Consider the following 18,002-nt stretch of genomic DNA (forward strand, 5'->3'; position numbering starts at 1 on the left):
AGTGATCGGCTGACCAAGAAGTAGGACTGACTGGACTTGTAGGCTCTAAAGTTTTACATTTTTTTTGTACATAATTCTACATTTGTAAGTTCAACTTTCATGATAAAGAGATTGCACTGCAGTACTTGTATAAGGTGAATGGAAATTAATTTTTTTTTGTTTTTTACAGTGAAAATGTTTGTAATAAAAAGTAAATATAAAGTGAGCACTGTACACTTCGCATTTTGTGTTGTAATTGAAATTAATATATTTGAAAATGTAGAAAACGTCCAAAAATATTTAAAATAAATGGTATTCTGTTGTTGTTTAAAAGCACGATTATTCGCACGTAATTTTTTAATAGCTTGACAGCACTAATTTTGCCACTTCTGAAATTTAAACTTTTATTTAAATTTCACAGAAAAAAACAGCAAAATTAGTGTTTAAACGTGTAGCCTCGATGTTACATATGTGAGTAAATGTGGTGGTATCTAAAGTGTTTAACTAATACCCTTGGTGGGCCATATAATCCCAGTGGGATGCATCTGTGGAGGGGAAGGAATCAAGTGCGAGGCAAAAGGGGGGTCAAGAACTAGCCAAAAGTTGGGGAAAAGCACAACAATAGCATTTCACAATTGGCATTTCACAATTTCAGAGTGGCAGGGGGACATACTAGAAGCTGGGCTAGAAGAGAACTAATATCTGTAGCATCTTTCTAATCCATGAGCATTTCTTCATGAAAGATCCTGCTGACAGGTTCAGCCCTTCTCTTTTTTTTGTTCCCTATGATCCTGGGAACTATGCATGCCTCCATGTGTTTCATCTCTATATGTACTGGCCTATTGACATCATGCCCTCAACCAGTCCACACGGGGACATGGCCCTCACTGCCCCCATCTCCTTTTTCCCGCTCTTCCACTCATAAAGGATGATATGTAAGAAACTTGCACCATTTTCTGGGAAATGCTTTTCATGCTTCATTAACATAGTCCTTTCATACACCACTATTTGATGTGCAATGTTTATTATATTGCTGTATTGAGCTTCTGTTAACAGTGAGTGCTATTTATACAAAATTCCTTCATGGTTTTTAGTTATGTGAACAAATGGGAACTAGAATGAGATCACTGAATACATTCTTCACTGGTTTTCAAGATTTGATCCTACTTTAAACTGACAAATATTTTATAAGAATTTTATCTTTTTATTTACATTTTTGACAGCCAATTTTCACTACCTCCATCTTACCAAAATCTAAGAATTTGCCATACTTTCTTTGTGTCAGATATTAGACAGTTGAGAAATGTACTTGGCAATCAAGTGTGAATGAAGCAGAAATGTCAGCTGCAGGTTTTATTTGTTCGTAATTTAGTTTGTTTAAAATAATTGCTTAACATAGAAAGTCAACATTTATACAGTGTAAGGTTTTGTTGACAAATTGCAAATTCTTCTCTTACTGCATCAACTATGAAAGAGTATATTCTTATGTCTGTTTCAATTGATTAGATGACATTTGCATATGGCATAAATTGCCAAAGAGCAATGTGGAAAAATTTGTCATTTAAAACACATTTTAGAAGTTCATTCATGTCTGTAAATAAAAAAGGAAATATATTGTTGGCAGAGGAAAGCAGGTGTTCATACTTCCCTTGTCTGATCTTTTCCTTGTTTAACAATCTTATTTGCAATACATGAAAATACTATATGACTGAGAATCAAAACTCAAATTCTCTCAAGTTTGTAAGTATACTATCGATTACATTTTGTAAATTAACACCTATAGTATGAAATTCACCTTGCTATGTTATCACCAAGGCCAACACAAGGCTTTTTGCTCTTGATTTAACTATCTTGAATAATTTTGTATCATCTGCTAACTTTGCCACCTCACTGTTCACCCCCTTTTCCAGATCATTTATGAATATGTTGAACAGCACAATTCTAGTACAGATCCTTGAGAAACCACACTATTTATCTTTCTCCATGGTGCATGGTGACCATTTATTCCTTCCCTTTGTTTCCTATCTTTTAACCAGTTACTGATCCTGAGAGGACCTCCCCTCTTATCTCATGACTGCTTACTTTGGTCAAGAACCTTTGGCATGGGACCAAAGACTTTCTGAAAGTCCAAGTATACTGTATACTTGTCCTCATGCTTGTTGACTCCCTTGAAGAATTGATGTGGACACAGCAGCAAAATGATGACAGACACATGCGTGGAATTAATAACAGGCCACAACTTTTATTAGACTTGAACACAGCAGAGGGGCGCTACCTGCCCATCACCCATACTATCCTATACCAGGCATTTAATTTGTTCCAGTGCAGGTGTTACAGGGCTCCTTACCATATAACCCATAACTAGCGCCAGGGTTACAGGGCTTCTTTTCATATAACCCATAACCTCAGCCTACACCCCAGGACTCAGTTCTCTCTGAGTCCTAGCACCCTCCCCAACCCTGTGAAGGGGACAGAGGGTGCAGCAGGGTAGGGACCTTGGCTTGCAAGGGCCACAAGGTCTGACATCACCCTACGAGGGCCATAAGGTCTCACCCTATCACATGAGCCCAAGGCCCTACACCAAAATGCCAGGTCTATTACCTCTGCAAACCATTCATTTTATTCTTTTAACCACACTGGAAGCCATCCACGGGGGGTGGGGGGTGGGAGCACCAGCGACTTGGTTGATTTACATCCAACCACTCCACCTGGTACCACAGTCCATGCCTGCACATGCCTTAGCTGTATGTCAGCATCTCCATCTGGCAGAGGTATTCCATCGTCCCTGAAAACTTTTGGCCGATTGTAATGAATGTCCCTGTGCTTTATCACTGAATCCCCTTTCTCCAGGAATATCTTGTTGACCCCGTTATTTACTTTTTTCCTAGCCTTCTCCACCTGGGCTGAGTCTGTTCCTAGCCCTTGTCTGTCAGTGAGTGCAGAAGTGGCATGAGCTAATCCCACTGCATAGTTCTTCTGCATGCGAACCACTTTGGTCCTGGAGCCCAGCTGAGATCCAGCTGACATCCTGGCTGCCCTCTTGTGGGCCCAACGCACTATAGTGTGCACACAAATCCAAACCTTGCATAGCTCTGGATAGCTTCTGAAACAAACATACATATTGGGTTAATTACATTTTGCCATTCCCGGACATCTTTTCCTTGGTGCTGACGTAAGTCCTGTAACACCTTGATTTCCTTGACCTTGACATTCATCCAACGAAGTGGGTATTCACTCAAGAAATCTCATGCTCCAATATGTTTGTTAGTCTATAAGGTGCTACAGAACTCTTTGCTACCTTGATTTCCAGTGCCTTTAACCTGGTCTGTTTTTGAGTACCTTAAGCACAGGGATATCACTCCTGCAGACCATTCTGGGACCATTCTGCAGCTGCCATAGACACCAGCTCACTTTTAAAGTGCCAAAGAAGGCAACTACAAATGCCACCTTAAATAACATGGCCTTCCTCCCGCAGCCCCAGACAGAGCTTTGACAGCTTTTTAAGGCTTTCCGATGTTAGGGGTAACCTGTTGTTACCCGCCCACCCATCTTGCATCACTTTTCTGAGAGTTTCTTTACTATGAAATGCCCACATGGGATTGAGAAACCTGCCAACCTACTCCAGGAGGACAGGCCCACTAGACAGAGAGTTCCCAGAATCTGTTGTCCTGAAATCAAGAGCGCGTTGTTAACACCATTATCCACTCATGGAACATGCACTGCATAAAAAGGATGTTAAACCACAGGCAGTATAAAATGAAGGCCCTCACCAGCCTCATTAGTCTTATTTGACTGGGTATTTACAATATGGACCATGAGTTGGTTGCCACACCAGAAAGGGACTTTCTTGTTCTGAAAGGTTTTTTTTTTCTCCCCAACTAGTGACTTCCACCAGTATAAGAAAAAACTTGAAGAAGGTGATGTTTTCTGGACACCTCTGTGCACACCACTCACCTTGAAGGTTACCCTCAAAACCTATACCTTCAAAGGCGTTGGATTATACCTGCAGCTCAGTCTTGAGCAACCAGTCTGAATGCCATATTGAAACAACCATTAACTCTTCCAGGAATCTTTCCCACACTTCAAAGTCTTCCTTCATTTCCCTTGTTATTCTGATAAAACAGTGGGGTTTTCGCACTGCAGAAGAGGCAGATGCCAGATTATCACAAAATGCCTGACTGGGAGCCACAACCCTGGAATGTCAAGTTTAGGTGACCCAAGACCACCTGTAGTTCCCTCAGAGTAATTTTCTTTGCCCCTTTTAGAGCCATATCAGTGCCATGACCAATTCCAACTTCTTTGTAGGTACCCTAGAAACCCCGAAATGAGTCCAGTTGGATGCCTGAAATGAGTCCAGTTGAATGTTACCCTTTGGGTAGGGCCTGTGATGAGGTGGACCCTGAGGACTTCAGCTATGTTCTGAAATGCGTGAAGTGTGTACTCACAATTACCTATCCCTAATCTTCTTGCACATAAAAAGACGTCGAAATTGTGCAGAAGACTGGCATGTATCACATGGTGCGATATGGAGCTGCATCTTTAGAAAATGATACATGATACCGAGTGCCCCATGGGCATGGCTTTATCATAATAGTAGCAGCCTGAAATCCAAGCAAGTTGAAGTCCCTGGGATGCACTGGAAGCAATCAGAATGCAGAGATGATGGCACATTTTACTGACATTGCTCCAGAGCCATGGTTAGGGAGTGTGGCCATCACAGCATCAAATAATCATTTTACCAATGAGCCCCGGGGGTAGGACAGGTGATGGATAAGCCTATCATCTTCTTTTCTACCACACTCAGGAGAGACATTTGCAATTCTGGCATTGGGATGTATGGGAAAGGACCTTCCACTCTCCCTGCTGTCATCTCCAAGATGATCTCTGCCCTTACTATATGCTTGAAGCCTTTAACGTACTTCAAGTTCTCTGCCCAAGAGTGGCACCTCAAGCCCTCATATGGGATTTGAAAACCAACCAAAAATCCATTCCATAAATAAGCTGCATCTTTTTTCCCTTGAGTGGTCCAATAATAAATTCCATAACTCTGTATCTTAATTGGAGAAGGAGCCTTTTCCATGGTTACTGCCTCTCCCTGTAACATCTCCTGAAGCACTGGGACCTTGTGGACCCTCTTTCCTACAGCCTTGTTGAAACCACCCTAATAGGAGGTTGTGCTATGCTGACCTCCTCACGCCCTACTGCAGTGTTTGTGCCTTCCTTGATTACGAAAACATTTCCCATCATTAATGCAAAGTACACATTGGCTTTTATATCCTTATTTTGAAAGTGACGTTTTGGCCCTGGCAACCTGCAGTCTGGGAGTGCCAGCTGGTGGGATGATAAGGAGTCATATCTCCAGCCAAAGTTCCTGGTCTGTTTTACTCCAGGGTAAATCAGGCTCCTCTACTGCACTCTATCTAAATTCTCTGTTATGCCTTAACCATGCTAACCCACCACATGTAGCATGAGCCCTCGCTATTAAGTCCTCATACTTGAGGATGGAAATATACCTCTTGGGGCTCCTCACACAAATTATACTCATGTAAACGTGAAAGCCTGCCAAAAAGTTAGAGTATTTGTTTGTTACCTTAGGTCTCCAGGGTTTGTCCTCATCTTTTTTTAATGCTATTTGCCACCTCCACTCTCTCTGTTCTTCCCTGAACAGCAAGGTAAATAAATCCACAAATTCCCCTTTCTAACCTTTTCCTTAATCCCTTTAGACAGATGATTCCCAAGTGTAGTCTGGCTTCTCCCTGATTGCTTGGTAGGCTTCCTGCTTTTGATGAACTTAAAAAAAAAAATGCTGTTTAGTTTTTGTGTCTTTTGCTAGTTGCTCTTCAAATTCTTTTTGGCCTGCCTAATTATTTTTTTACACTTGACTTTTCAGAGTTTGTCTTTTCGATTTTCTTCAGTAGGTTTTTCTTCCAATATTTGAAGGATATCTTTTTGCCTCTGACTGCCTCTTCTATTCTATTGTTTAGCCATAGTGGCTTTTTGTGTGTGTGTGTGGGGGGGGGGGGTGATGCAGGGAAGGGGTCCGCTTACTGTTTTTTCTTTTTTGAGGTACACATTTAGTTTGAGCCTTTATTATGGTATTTTAAAATAGTTTACATGCAACCTGCAGGTATTTCACCCTTGTGACTGCTCCTTTTAATTTCAGTTTAACTAGGTTTCTCTGTGTAGACTTACCTGGCAGATAACCAGTTGCACATGAACTCACTGAGTGATAATGTGGCCAAAAAAGCTAATGCAATTATTGAAAGTAGGAATAGGGAGGTTAAATTACCTGTGTATTTGGCACTGGTGTGACCACTGTTGGAATATTGTGTCCAATTCTGGTATGCACAATTCAAGAAGGATGTTGATAAATTGAGAGAGAGCTCAGAGAAGAGCCATGAAAATTATTAGAAAACATGCTTTATAGAGATGGACTCCAGAAACTCAATTTATTTAGTTTAACAAAGAGAAGGTTAATGGGTGACTGGATCACAGTCTGTAAGTACCTTCATAGGAAACAAAACTTGGATAATCAGCTCTTCAATCTAGCAAAGGTATAACAAGAGCCAATGGAAGTTGAAGGTAGACACATTCAGACTAGAAATATATGGTAAACATTTTAAACTGTGAGGGTAATTAACCATTGGAACAACTTACCAAGGGCTATGATGGATTCTCCATTACTGGAAATTTTAAAATCAAGACTGGATGTTTTTCTAAAAGATATGCTCTAGTTCAAACAAATTAATTCAGGGAATTCTGTGGCCTGTGTTATACAAGAGGTCAGACTGGATGATTGCAATGGTTCCTTCTGACCTTATAATCTATAAATGTATTAGAGCTCAGTTGAATGAGCATGTGCTTTCTTACCTATCCTTCAGTTTCTGAAATTATGATTGACAACACGACAACCATGTTTTATTTACTCAAACAAGGAGAAGCCCTGTCATTCCCCTCTATGTCAGGAAGCCAGTATGGTTCTGGAGTTAGTGCATTAGAGAAAAAATTTCTTCCATAGTGCCTGACCTCCTAGGACTGCAAAAATGCTGTGGCAGATAGTCTAAGCAGACAATTCTTAATGGATCACTAGTGAGAAATAATCATCTTCCATTGATAGACCTATTTGCAATAGAGAAGAAGAAATATCTAAAATTCTGCTCCAGGGAAGGCCTAAGTTCAGCATCCTTGTTGGATGCATTTCTTCTTCAATACGAATGATGTATCCTTACCCTCCTGTCCCTCTGATTCTTAGAGTATTAAGGAAGATCAGGCAGGATGGGATCACAGTTATCATGACAGACCAGACCCAGACTGGACAAGGCAGTTCTGGTACCCAGATTTGAAGTTACCATCAGCTCATCCACCGAGACCTTTACCTCTCCTGTCAGACTTAAAATCTCAGGACAATGGGAGCATCCTCCATCCACCCTACTCCTTTCAGCCTAATTACTGATTAGTTGACGGAGATGGAGAGAACATCATGTCATTCTGATGTCCAAAATTTATTCCTCTCAAGTAGAAAAGATTCCACCAGAATAATTTTGGCAGCCAAATGAAAGAAGTTGGGGCTGAACAATGTCAGTTATCACCTAGTGACTTCCAGATTCCAACTATTCTGAACTATTTTCTGTCTCTAAAGAGTTCAGAACTCTCTTTTAGGTCTATCTGCATGCACTTGGGAGCCATATCCTCAAATTGCCCTCCCATCCAGAACATAGCCTTCTCCCTCCCAATTGTGACCAGATTCCTAAAGGCAGGGCCGGCTCCAGGTTTTTTGCTGCCCCAAGCAAAATAAAATTTGGCTGCCCCCACCCCAGCCCTAGGCTCCCCCCCGCACCCTCCTGCTGCCCCAGCCCTGGGCTCTCCTCCCCCCACCTGCACCCCCTGCTGCCCCAGCTCTGGGCCTCCCCCTTCGCGCACCCCCTGGTGCCTCAGCCTAATCTCCCCCCCCCACCCGCACCCCCTGGCACCCCAGGCCTGTGCTCACCCCCCCCCCCTGCTGCACTAGCTCTGGCCACCCCCCTTCCTCCCCAGTAACCCCCCCCCCGCCACCCCAGCCTTGGGCTCTGCCCCCTCCACCCACACCCCCTGCTGCCCCAGCCCTGGGCTCTTCCCCCCACCCCCGCCACCTGCACCCTCCTTCTGCCCCAGCCCTGGGTCACTGGTGACTTGCTCCCAGGGCAGGTCATTCAGCAGGAATTTTGGATGTGCACAGAACACATATGGTTACAGAACTGCAGTAAAGTGCAACAATTTTCAGCTTGTGTGATTGGAGGATATGTGGATGCATATTATAAGACTGTCCTCCATAAATGAGGGGGGGAAAAAGCAATGGCTTTTGTAAATAGCAATTCCAGTCCTAAAAACCACTGGGAAGCATTTCTTGCTTCTTCATTTCTTATCCTACTTTTTCTACAGCAAGTTACAGTGGATCAGTATATTTGATTTGGGAAAAATGAAGTAACAGCTGCCCAAATTGAGCTTGAGCACTCCTGAATTTTGAGGTGTTCAAATCTGGAAGACAGGTGCTAGATTCCCTTTCTGAATATTAGCTAAATCTGGAAAAGTCAATTTCTGCTTCCATGGTTCAGAAGTGGAAATCCTCCTACGTGCCTGGTACTGTATCTAAAGCTGCCCAGGTCCAGAGCCTCCCCTCCCTTACTTCTCATTTTAAATTCTAGTGGGCTCCACATACCTCCCTTGCTAGGCTTCAGATAGAGAGGGGCACTGTCCATTTAGTCCACACACTTCCTTCTTTGGAGGCTGCAAGGTGAGGTCACACCAGTATCCCTAAGCCAGTCTGGGATGTCTTCTGAAGGGGATATCTGGGCCAAAGCCTTCTACTCCTTGGGCACACTTATTCCCCATTCACAGTGCCATCCCGCTCTAGCAGTGAGCTCAAACTGCAGCATGAGATTTCAGCTACCATACTCCCTCCCCCTCTTTCCTGTTGGTAGTGGCCAAGGGAATGCTGGGAAATGTAGTTCTTTTCCTGCTCCAGGGCTGGTTCTATAGGCAGGGAGCTAACCAAGGAACTACAACTCCCAGGGCCCCCTGTTGGTTCTCAGCTCCCAGGCTCGATCCCTGCTAGCTGCCGCCCCTGCAAATGGGCTGCCCCAAGCAGCTGCTTGCTTTGCTGGTGCCTAGAGCTGCCCCTGCCTAAAGGGCCTTATACATGCTTTCCCCCGAGTTAAGGAACCTCCTCCAGCCTGGGATCTTTATGTGCTCCTAACAGGCATAATGGGACATCCTTTAGAGGCCATGGCAACTTGGTCCCCATTCCATTTGTCTATGAATACAGCTTTCTTAGTTGTAATTATATCAGCCTGAAGAACGGGGAAATGCAGGTTTTTATAGAAGGCCCTTCATGGAGACCGCTTTTGATGGAGTTCAACATCTTGCTCTGGACAGACAGCAGTAGAAGGAGTGGGTTGTTTAATGTGCCACTATGCACAGGAGATTGAGTCTAGGTAAGTCTTCATGTATGGTATTTTGTAAGAACAAGATTACCCTTAGGTCCCATCCCAAGTTCTGACCTAAGGTAGTAACTGATTTTCACTTGATCCATTTACCAGTTTTCTTCCTGAAACCATATTCCAATTAGGGAGAGGCCAGACTACACACTCTGGATCTTCTTAGGGCATTATCATTCATACATAGAACCAAGTCTCCCTGAGACTGTTTGCTGCATGTATATAGACTGAAGGGCCAGAGACTTTCTAAATGGTTACAAGATAGCCATTTTAGATTCCTCCAGCACTGATTAGAACTCACTCCAGTAGGGGTCAGACAGTTTCTGTGGCTTCCTTGAGAGGCATACCTGTGTCAGGGTACAGAAGCTGGGAGGTAAGTCCCAGCTCAGGTAGACATACATTCGTTAGCTTTGCTCAAAGCTAGCACAAACTATGGCTGGGGCACCATGGGCAGCAGCTCAGGCTAGCCACCCAAGTACAATCCTGTTCAACCCCTTTTGAGTACATACTCAGGTGACTAGCCTAAGCCACCACCTGTGCCGCCTGGCCACACTGTTATTTTTAGTGCACTAGTTTGAGCAGAGCTAGCACATGCACATTTACCTGAGCTAGGAATCACGCCTTCCAGCTGCTGGTAGACATACTCTCAGAAACATGTAGAGCAGCTACATTGGGTTTGGTCCATGCTTTTACGAGACACTTTTTTGGTAGAGGTGCCCAGATCTGGTGCTTCTTTTGACAGAGCTGCATTGCAATCTTTATTTAAATTGTCTCTGACCTCTTTATATCAGATCACTATTTATGTTTCACCAAGAGTGGAATATATACAGACAAATACTTGAAGAAGAAGAAATGTTTACTTACCTTATAACAAATGTGGTTCTTTTAGATGTGTTGTCCATATATAGAGCACAATCCACCCTCCTTCCCTGCTGCAATGGAGTCCTATAACATATGGATTTTGTATGGGAAAAGGAACTGAGTGGCAATTTGGTCTGCTCTGCCCTTTATGCCCTCGGTATGGGGCCCAAGGATTCTCAGTGGCAACAGACACTGCTGGCCAAAAGATTCTGATCTCAAGCACAGTGGGGTGCCAAGAGTGAAATATATATGGACAGCATATCTCAAAGAACCACTTACTGTAACTGTTCCATTTCAAGTGCTAAAAAGATTACCCAGGCTTTATGCTCCTCAAGTGAATTTCACTCTGAAAGAGCAAACAAATGTTTAGTAGTAGCAATGCTGCATGACATTATTTTGATTATTTAATTTTACCTATGATAGTGCCTCATTGTATGCTAGTAAATTTTATGTAATATGTTTCATACAAATAATCTTAATATAGGATTTAATTACACGTTGGTAAAATATTTGTTGAAAAATAGGAAAAGACAGTTTGAGTAATTTAAATAAAATTTAATATAATTTAAATTATAATGTATATAGGTAAACAGGATATTATATTTGGTCTCATCTGTTTTTACATGAAGGTTATAACTGTGATGTTTTTAGTATGTCATGGCAAGATTATAGCTGCTTAAAGGTATATTGTGAAATGACAGTAAAGTCCACTAAATAAATGATTCTGTTTACAAGTACATTTTCTATTAAATGATATAAAATATGTTTCATATGGATACAACTTGTCATGGTTACTTATTTAGCTACCCCGCTGTCCCGTCTTCAGGTCTCTCCACCATAGGTGTCAGACCTCAGATCTTTTTCACTCCTGTGGAATTCTGCAATTTGCCCACTCTTGGACCAGGACCTTTGTTGCTGCCCTCTGCGTATTAATCATGACTGCTTCTGCAGGCCCAGCAGTATTGGGCACTAGCAACCCCTTTTTCTTTGCATTCCTGTGACAGTATACATTTGCAATGATATAGAAACTGTTTCTTCAAAACAAAGCGTCATTTTTTCATTACTTAAAAGATAGAAAGCATTTAAAGCAAAATGTAACAACAGTGAAAGGCTTACACATGTGTATTACTTATACCTTTGCAAGTTGGCCTCATCCCAGCTAACTCCAGCCCATCCTGCTCACAGTGTGTGTGTTGCCTTGTCTCTCTCTCTCTCCGTCTTTCCAACCTGTCAGCTTCTCCTAGCTCATCCAAAAACCTCTCCCTTTTCTAGAGTCTGAGTTTTTTGGATCACCTTTGATCACTACTCTCACCAACCAGGTAGTTTCTTCCCATTGAAGAGAAATCTCTTCAAGGAGACTTTTTTTTGCTACTGTTTTGTTTTCTGTTGGTTTCTCCCCTTATCAACCTTTTTCAATTCCAGGGAGTCAGGCAAGTTTGTATCAACCAGATAAGCTGAGGGTATGAGATATTTATTTAAAAAAAAACAAACAACCACACAAATTTCCCAGTTCATCACAGAGCTACACTTCTATTTTCCATTAATTAAATTTATAGAAATATCTTTGTCATGTCAGCAGGGACTTTCCAGGCCTTTTCTTTGATCTTTGACAAGTTGCCCCACTCTGCTTTTGGACTGTGCTTATTGCTTACTAGCACTCCTTTTTCTGCTGAACTTATGGTAATTTCCAGTGACAGCTGTTAGTGGAAATTGTGTTTTAACATTTTGCATTGTTCATTTGATTCACCGAACACAATAAAAAAGACAGTTTACTGGTAACCGTGGAATTTAAAACTGTAGTACATTAGAAGACTCAATTTAATTGTTCCTCTTCCAAGATTCCTGTACAGTTTAAAACTGGGGAGTATACAATGAGATGTTTGAAGAATGGTAATGAAAAACTGTTAGTTAGCAATCGAGTTGGAGATACTGCTGTTTTAGAAGTTATCTGAAGAATTATAAAAGGCTTCAAATTAGAAACTTGACAATAACATTTATTTCTGGTTCACAAAAGTGTTACAGACAATTGCATGTGATTTGAATGCTACATTAAAAAGCAATACAAAAAAGGCAACTCTGGCATGGTTCTCATAGTTTTATCATCACCATGATATGTGATAGTTGCTGTACTAGCTACAGAAAGTTAAATATAATCAACATTTGTCACAAATACATTGTGGGATTGAGGGCTTGTCTATCCCAACATTTAATTCTCAGCAAACTGCGGTGTGAATCTACTCTGCACTAGCTGCTGCAGACTAACTGTCCATGTGCATCTTGCTGGCATATATTAACAGTTCATTTATGTGCTTTGATTAGCTCCATGTCAAAGAGGATTAGATCAGTGGGTCTCAAACTTTTTTACTGGTGACCCCATTCACATCGCAAGCCTCTGAGTGCGACTGCCCCGCAATAAACTAAACACACTTTTTAATATATTTAACGCCATTATAAATGCTGGATGCAAGCGGGGTTTGGGGTGGAGGTTGACAGCTTGTGACCCCCCATGTAATGACCTCACAACCCCCTGAGGGGTCCCGGCCCCCAGTTTGAGAACCTCTGGACTAGATTAAAGCTCACAGACAAGCACTTAATTTTTGAATGGCAGTTTTAGATACTTGACTGAAAAACATTGCTTACAAACATTTTGCATTTTATCATCTGAAAATTCAGCTGCCTTTTGTTGAATTTAATAAGGAATTACACAATATATGAGATTGTACTTAAGAGCACATAAGTCTTATTCATGATTTTAAGTAATAGCTAATTTAACAGTTGCTTTTACTGGATCTTTTACCTGAGTAAGCATAAATACAAAGACAAATTTAGTATTGTTCTTAGTACCAGAGAAGTGTGCAAGAGTGTTAGTAACCTAAAGCTGACTCACCAATCTGTACCTTTAGGAAGGGTCCCCACATGAAGTAAATTGATGAGGTAGTAGTTTAAGTACTAAGTGATTAACTCATTGCTGAAGCTAACCGTTAAAAGAGAGACAGGAAGAGACATTATTGAGGGGGAAGGCTAGAAGGAAGGGCCAGAGAAGCCTAAGGTCTCAGAGAGGTGAGATCTCTCCCCAACTGCTGCCCTGTGCCTTGGTAGTTTGTAAAGACTTATGCTCTGGGGAACAAACCTGTATAAAGCCCATTGTAAATAAAGCACTTGGTGCTGAACTTCTCACTGATGTGCATGATGACTGTTTTCAGTAAGAATCCAGGGAACCCAGCCCTGTGACAGGAAGGGGCCTGCCCTGTACTATACATGCCTGCTTCAAACAAGGATGATTGGGTTTTTCCCAATTCTCTGCCATTCTTCCCTTCCCACTCTTCCTCCTTCACTGAGGCTATGTACACACTACATCTTACGTTGGTATACGTTATGTCACTCAGGAGTGTGAATAAGTCACCCCCCTGAACAACGTAAGTTACATTGACCTAAGCGCCCGTGTGGATAATGCTATGTTGGCAGGAGAGCTTCTCTCGCTGACATAGCTACTGCTGCTTGCAGGGGCTGGAATAATTAAGCCCCTGCAAGCTCTCTCCCATCAGCTTAGAGCATCTGCACTAGCAGTGCTACAGCAATGAAGTAGCAAGCTCTGTAGTGTAGCCTTAGGCTATTACACTAGCACTTATGTCACTCAGGGGTGTGAAAAATACACCCCTCTGAGAGACATAAGTTACACTGACAGAGCTTATCCTCCCAACATAGCTACTACTGCTCCTTGTAGGTGGTTTAATTAAGTGGACAGGAGAGTTCTCTCCTGTCAGCATAGAGCAGCTGCATGAGCTATCTTACAGCGGTGCTGCTGTAAACTCGCTAGTGTAGACATGGCCTTAGTCATGTGCAGGGACCAGGTATAAACACAGTCCTTAGCTTTCAAGCATGAGGGATGAAATCTACGCCCCAATAAAGTCAGTGGGGGTTTTGCCAAGTGTCCCCATCTATTTAAATACATTTGTATTTACGTATATAAGTATTTTGAGGTGCCATACATACTTGTGCGCAGTCACTTTGAACATTCTGTACTTTGTAATTGTATTTAAGCACATTTTAAAGGTATTTAAAGCATAAGTAACTTTTTTATCTGCAAGTACTTTTTCAAAATAGTTTTTGAAACAATCACATCCCTCTCAGCTGTCCCTGATTCTGATTGGCCTCAGAACCCACAGTCCCAGGTTGGGAGCTACAGGCCCTGAGTTCTGGCTTTCTTGGCTTTTTTCTGTTGGCCGTGCTGTTGCACCAGCCAGGGAGAATGGTGGTCCCATCCCTTCATTTCTGATAGATCACTGCAACTGGCAATGGGGAGAGTCGCGGCCCAGGCCCAGCCCAGCAGCAGTGGGGAGACTCGCTGCCCAAACCCAGCCCAGCAGCAGCAGAGAGACACATTGCATGATGCAGCCCAGCCATGGACTTCAGTAAGTCCAGGATTTTACCTGACGCCCCCATGACTCAATGCCCAACTGTTAATAACTCATGTGGGCAGTGCTCTGCCAGCCAAACATAAATGTTATGCTGCACCCTGTAAAGTGGCTGATTCCCCCTGTTGTCCAAGAGGCATTGTTTCTCAAGCAGGCACAACAAGCCAGATTTTCAAAGGTTTTTAGATATCTAAAAAGGCAGATAGGCATCTAGTGGGATTTTGCAAAGCATCTAAGCAAGTTAGGTACCTGACTCCTGTTGAAACCAATGGGAATTAGTCTCACCTGCTTAGGCACTTTTGAAAATCCCAGTAGGTGCCTATCTGCGTCTTTAGACACTTAAATATTTTTAAGTATTTTAAATATTTTTGAAAATCTGATCCAGTGTCTCTAGGAGCTTCCTTTTGGGGGAGAAGGGGGTACCCTGTGCCATCCTCTGCTACAGGCCTTTAAGGCACAGTTTTGCCTGGCTTGGATGAAAAGTGAAACTTTTCAATAGCATTCATTACCAATGACCTATAAGTGGCACAGGGACACAAATAATATTAATTAAAATTTAGAGAATTCAAAAAATGATTCAAATGAATTTGTTAAATTTCTTGTATAATGTTTTGGCCATTGAAAATAGAATAGCAAAGTGTGTACATGATTATTTGAGATGCAGAACTGTAATTTTGGCCATTTTCTCCTGAATGGCAATGAAATTTTGAAGAAATTGGTATTGGATACTTGTGATAAAGTTTTTTTTTAAGTAATCCCTGTGTGCAGTAACTTCCACACAACCAAAAATAGATATGATGCTGACAAAGTGTGTTGTTACTTGAATACTTAGATACAAGTAAGCCATTTCAATAGATGTTCTTGTGATGTTTGCATGGCCTAGCTACTTCTAAAAGGTTGAAAACATTTATGCCACTATCTATGACTTCTGACAGTTTCTACAAAATCATGCAAAGAACTCCTGAGTATCTGAGAGAACTCTCCCCCACTAGCTAGAGTGGAGCTTTGCGGTGGGAGAGAGGCTGGGAGCAATAAATATTCTCCCTGGGGTCAAGGAGGAAGAGTTCTCAACTGGGAGTAGCTGAAGCAGTGTTCACATACCCCTGCTCCTCTTCCCCTCTCCCACCCTCTCCTATGTGAGAAGCTTTTTCCCTTCTGCAAAATATATATATATATTTCTTCTCTTGTTTTATTATGTTATGATGTTGTTCAGACATATTCCACAGTTAGATGTTAGAACTAAGAATACACTTGTTATTTAATTTCCCTAATGACATAGCTGGTTGGGTAATACAGAGCAAAGGCTTGAGGAATGAATGAGTCTAACTTGCCCATGCTCAATATACATTGAAATATTTAGAGGAATCAGACAGGCGGTCCTAAGTCATTAATACTCCAGGGTCCAATTCTGTTCCTCTTTAAGTCAATGGGAGTTTTGGCATTAATGACAGTCCTTCATGAAATTTTTTTTTTTTTAAATTATCCACTATATTTCTAGTGGTGTAAACCAATTCCGTTTCTGCAATTGGTCTCTGTATTAGAAGGAGTTGCTCTTTTTGAACATGTTTCCTAAAAGGTTGAATTAGAATAGGAAAAATAGCCAGTTATTAAAATGTAATATATAGAATACTCCTCCTTTTCTCTCCTATCACAGTATGTAAGAAAATGCATGGACGTACATAAGGGACTTTTTACCACCTAAAATGATGAGATATTTCAAAAACCTTTCCATAATTTATAGTAATTCACATCTTTAAAACTCCTGTTTCTGGCCCCAATATATTAAGTGAGATTTGCCATGCACTCTTTTGCTTACAGTTGTTTTAACAATATACAAAGCTCTGTGATAAAGAGGCTTGTGTTTCTGCAACTTCTCCTTTGGGTAGATTTGTATTCTGAATATGTTTTTTAGGGCTGCATTTTTAGCGAGAACTTCTCAACAGTGCTGAAAAACAACTTCAGTGTTCTCTTTTCCTTTTAAAACTTGAATAGCACTGTTTTGATTTTTAATTTTTTAATATACTTTCTCTTAAGTCTAGACCTTATTTAACAGTATAATATAGTCATCCTCTCAAAAAAAAATTTAAATTGAAAAGGATTTAATGCGTAGAAATGCAAAAATATTTTAATTATTAAAGTTGTGAAAAGTAGAACATAAAAAACTTAATCTGTATCTCATACCTGTATGACCATACTTAATCAGGCAAAATAACCAAAGCAGTTGTTTTTACAAAAAATGCCACATACCACGCCAATTTTTACAAGCAGTGCATTCTACATAATTTGGTTTGCATTCAGGCAGAATATAATTGTGCGTCATGTATAGTCATCTAATTTTATAAGAGAAAAATTAAAAGAAAATTAACAGGATTCTATCTTCTATACATTAGTGGTTGTTTCATTTTAGAGAAAACAGTAATCTGCCGTGTGTATGTGCACTATGCTGTATATAATAGCTATTGATATTAAGTTTAAAAACAAAAAACTCTTAGTCCTTGACTGTCTGTTTATGTATGAATCCTATTAATTTACATAGTGAATTTGCATAGTAAAAGTGGGAAATAATATCCATATTTTCATCTGCATCACTAGACCCGACTGCAGAATAATTTCAACTCCAGAGGAAGGGGTAAAAACCTGGATGTGCACATGTGACTTCAGACTCTTTTGTGTGCTGCCTACTACAACATAGAGGCCATTTTTAAAGGGCAACCCTTGATTTAACCTGTTCCGTCTTCTCTTTCATCCATTCAGAAAAAGTAAAGATCATTCGGGATCACCAGTTTGTCTGGTAAAACAGAGTGGCAGTTTCTTACAGTATCCCGCAGAGGAGCAGGCCAATAGATTATTGAAAATAATTATCTGGAAAATAAAAGGTGTGAGTCTTTTATAATCATTCCCTACTGCCAGTGGTGAGCTGGAGCAAGTTCCCACAGGTTCTCAAGAACCGGTTGCTAAAATTAGACCTCCGTGGAGAACCGGTTGTTAAAGGGCCAGAGGGTGGGCAAAGAACTCTGGTCCGTGGGCCGCACCATCCTGTTACTCCCAGGATTCCCAGCTGGGGAGGCTGAGGCTCCCCCAGCCCTTCCCCTGCTTCCCCCCAGCTGCAGCGTGGCCAGCTGCCGGCACCAGCTGGGCAGCTCAGCTGAGCTCTGGAGTCGTCCTGCTGCCACTTTTTGAATGGCCCAGCAAGGTTGGGGGCGGGGGGCTGCTGCAAGCTCCAGGGCTGGCCAGAGGAGAGGGGAGGGGGCAATTGGCCCAGGCCCTGCAGGGG

The 18,002-nt window shown here is 41.7% G+C and overlaps 1 protein-coding gene across 2 annotated transcripts in view; it reads left to right on the forward strand.

Annotated features, from left to right (window-relative positions):
- The window catches only part of LOC123374725 (centromere protein P), a 339,668-nt gene that overhangs the window by 202,294 nt on the left and 119,372 nt on the right, over positions 1 to 18,002 (forward strand). The window lies entirely within an intron of this gene.

This window comes from Mauremys mutica, chromosome 7 (genome assembly GCF_020497125.1).
Source record: "Mauremys mutica isolate MM-2020 ecotype Southern chromosome 7, ASM2049712v1, whole genome shotgun sequence".
Taxonomy (NCBI): Eukaryota; Metazoa; Chordata; order Testudines; family Geoemydidae; genus Mauremys; species Mauremys mutica.